Source organism: Castor canadensis, chromosome 3 (assembly GCF_047511655.1).
Source record: "Castor canadensis chromosome 3, mCasCan1.hap1v2, whole genome shotgun sequence".
Lineage (NCBI taxonomy): Eukaryota > Metazoa > Chordata > Mammalia > Rodentia > Castoridae > Castor > Castor canadensis.
Window position 1 is genome coordinate 163,053,169 of NC_133388.1, and position 4,107 is coordinate 163,057,275.

General features: G+C 35.7%; 1 pseudogene; it reads right to left on the bottom strand.

Moving 5' to 3' along the window:
- Positions 1-596: 596 nt before the first annotated feature.
- LOC109695858 (histone-lysine N-methyltransferase SUV39H2-like) lies at positions 597-1,630 on the bottom strand (annotated as a pseudogene).
- Between the last annotated feature and the right edge of the window lie 2,477 nt (positions 1,631-4,107).

The following is a 4,107-nucleotide window of genomic DNA, read 5'->3' on the forward strand; positions in this document are numbered from 1 at the left end:
TGGCATAAGCCACCGGCACCCGGCTGGAATAAAATTTTTTACATTTAATTTTATACCTTAAATATGCCATTATGGTGCTAATGCTTTAATAAAAAAGCATAAAATAATGTAAAAAAATTCAGTATCACCTATTTGTCTCAAATACAAGATCAGTGAGTATTAAACAGGAACAACAGTTATTAAACAGTAATAAAAATAGAACTTGTTTATTTGCACAAATTGAATGAACTGTTTCTCTGAAATCAGGATATTTCAGCTCAGCAATCGTTGCCTTGTCAGTTTAACACTTTTCAAACACTGAAAGGGGCACTTCCCCATTCACATATACCTGTTAGCTATGTATTTGTTGATCCATAAATAGTTTGTCCTCCTTGTTTGGCATCTAACCACCAAATCTGTACACTTCAAATTAGTCTATGTGACCCTGTGTCGTCTTCAGGAGCAACAGTAATTTATTAGGCAAATGTCTTGAAACACAAATTGTAAATTAACAGGCATAGTCGTGATAATATGAAAGAAGAGTCCCAAATACTTTTTAAAGTTAACATTAGAGAAAGCCAAAACTACAAGTACCATCAGCTGTAGTTCCTAAAAATTCAGTTGAGGTAACTTCTGCAAGTCACTGCTCCACATTTGTATACAGTTCTGACCCTCTTTCTGGGCTGTGATCAATAGAATCTGAAAATATATCTCCAGAACTTTTCATTTGATAATCAAAAGTCAGCTCTTCTCCAGTATGTCTGGTTCTCATGGAAAACAATACTATTTGGGGTAGACTGGTATCAAGAGTATTGATGAAAACATTGAACACCTAAATTTTTGGGTCACAACTGTGACTCACAAAATGAGAAACATTTCCATATTGAGCTGTATCCACTGTGAATTCAACAGATTCACAGTCAAAGAGATACAGGATTTCTTTGTTGTCATATAACTGCCCCCATCTTTCAGCATCTTCCCTTGTGATTAGCTCTTCAAAATATTCCATAACAAAACTCATTCTTTAAACATTCACAAGGGTTTTTATACCCCATCCACAGTCATTGCTAGTTTGAAAGGTGCAAAGTGAATAACGTGTTCCTTTTTGTACAATCCTATTAGGACATTCAGGTTTACATAGGCACCTTGAATTCATTCATAGATGGATTGGTTCTAGGTGGGATTCTAATCTGTTGGTTCTTATTATAAACCCAAACAACTTCAGCTTCAGCAAGACATTTCTACAAGAAGCAATCTGGGCATGCACAACCAAAAGAAGCTTCATTGACTAAGCTGATCCCAGGAGCTGACTTGTATTCATAAATGCACTAAAAGTTTGAAGGTGGGCTCTCCAAGTCAACAGTATTTTCAACAAGATTGTTCCTTTAAGATTATGATTCTTCTGTTAAGTTTATCTTGCCATCTCTGCAGAGCCATCCTTTCTTTCGCTTCCTTTACAATATTGTCAGTAATGGCAGGTTTCAATGCTTTGCTAATGTCTTTTGGAATTGTTGCTTTGCCTTCCTTGAGGTAAGTAATGCTTGTCATTACAGGGTTGCCGAAGCGGTGATGGACACTTGAGGTTTTGCAAAGGTTCCCAAGTATTTGTAGAACCTGGCCAGCCTTTCCGTTTTACAAGATAATATTCCATACCTCTTGGTAGCTTCAGCCCAGGCCGCCACCATCTTGTGGTGGTCTGAAGGGAAAGCTCAGCAGGCTCCATGCTCTGCCCCCTGTTCGGGAGATTTGGGGCCACAACGCAGGCCAACCCCAGCAGCGGTCAGCTCACCTGCACCTTATGGCTATTTTTCAGTTCTTGTAAAATTTTACTTAGTGAATTGTTGTTTGCTTTACTCCAGGTATTTACAATTAGATCCCAGGTAGCCTCATAAAGGGGCTTTTTATTATTAACTAGAAAGCCAGGAATCCAAATCCTATAAATCCCAGCCATTTACAGACAAGTTCAGCTAATTATTATTGTTAATTTAGGTGGCCCTAATTTTAAACCTGTCCTTTTAGGAACAAGAGTTAGTTCCCCAGAGTTATAATGTGGTTAAATAATTTAGCTTTAGTTAGGAGACACCCAGTATTTTGCAAACTCCCAAAATTTAAGATCATCTGTATACTGTAGCAAGGCTTTAGTTTGAAAAGGACCTAAAACAGGTTTAGAATATGACATACTACATTGGGCTATAGAGAACAAAGTTTTATTACCCTTCAGCATTAGCTTTAATGTTATCCCTTGCAAAAAATAAAACCAAAATAATAATAATTGATGTATCATGATTAAATAGATTTAATTTCTAAGAATAAAGCCTCTAATTAAGTTGTCTATCTAAAATACTCACACATAAGGGCCCATTCTGTTTTAACCTCTTGGCTGTACTTTGGAAGGGCTGGCAGGAGTGACTCCATTTTGCTATTACTTTAAATACAGAATCTTACATAATTTAGGTTGGTCTCGAAGTCACTATGTAGCTCAGGCTGGTCTTAATTCATGAGCCTGCTGTTTTAGCCTCCCAGTCATTGAGATTACAGGCATGCACCACCATGCCCAGCATGGCTTTATTCTGACAACTTTCCCCTTGTTTCTTAACAGTTTCCTCCTGAAGATATCACTGACAAATCCCTCTGGTCTGCCTTTAAGTGTCCTCATTGCTGGGGTCCTCTGGACTGTCTGATGTGATCTGTGACCCCAAGTCAGGAGACAAGTGTCAGATAGGTTGAGAGTCAATGCCAATAAAACCCTTTCTGTAGGGGAACAGGTAGTAGAGAAAAGGTTAGATCAAAAAGAATTAACCTAGAAGGTAACACCCACGCACAGGAAATCAATGTGAGTCAATGCCCTGTATAGCTATCCTTATCTCAACCAGCAAAAACCCTTGTTCCTTCCTATTATTGCTTATACTCTCTCTACAACAAAATTAGAAATAAGGGCAAAATAGTTTCTGCTGGGTATGGGGGGGGAGAGGGAGGGGGCGGAGTGGGTGGTAAGGGAGGGGTTGGGGGCAGGGGGGAGAAATGAACCAAGCCTTGTATGCACATATGAATAATAAAATAAAAATAAAAATAAAAAAAAACCCTTTCTGTGGCCAATTTAAGCAAACTGAGAGGTTTAAAAGAAGTGGCCACTAGGCTGGGCTTAAAGGCACCCATTTTTAAGTAAGCTTAATTTTTTTTTTCTCTCTGTAGGTAATGGGGGATTTTTCTAAAACGTGCTATTTATGTTGTACTTTTGTAAAATATCAGCAGAGAACAGTTAAAGTTTTGCAGGAAAATACAAAACAAATACTTAAAATAGACAACTTTGAGAAATAGATACTTGCCAGAGATGTTTTCTGGGAGTTTGGATGTAAATGCCTTTGAGAAGAATTTGAACTGTAGATGACAAAAACTTAAAGAACAGCTATTGTTAGAACATTTTTAAATGTTTAGCAATTGACAAAACAATTATTGCATTTAACATTTAGGATAATAATGATGGATACTTAATACTTATTAAGCTCTCCTTATCTCTTAAGTATATATTTAAAACTCCAATTTTAGTGTTAAAATAACATTATATATACCTTACTAATAGAATAAGTCCCCCTTTTAATTTTGTCTTTAGAGTAAATGAATATTTAAATAAACTACACCAATATTCTTTTTATAATTATAGATGTACTTTATGAGTGACTAATGTCCAATCCTTAATTAAATGACATTGTTTTTAATTTTGGGAAACATGCTTACAGAACTTATGTACTTTTAACATTTATTTATTTATTTATTTAAATTTCCATTTCTATTTTTTTTCTCATTTATTCATATGTGCATACATTGTTTGGGCCATTTCTCTCCCTACTTTTTAACATTTAAAGACAGTAACAATTAGCATCACAGCTACACAGATATTATATATGTTAACTTAAATTTTTACCTTTGGATTAAGATTTAGCCAAGCTTTTTGACCTCTTAAAGGATTAGGGAGACAGTGCCAGTGATCCCAAATAGACTTGTTTTTTATTGTTGGTCACTTTAGTAAACTTTTATAACTTTAACCCTATAAACTTTTGTACAGCATTTAAAATGAAATTTGGACATATAGCCCATACATTTTTAGCATGTGAAATGTATTAAAATCAC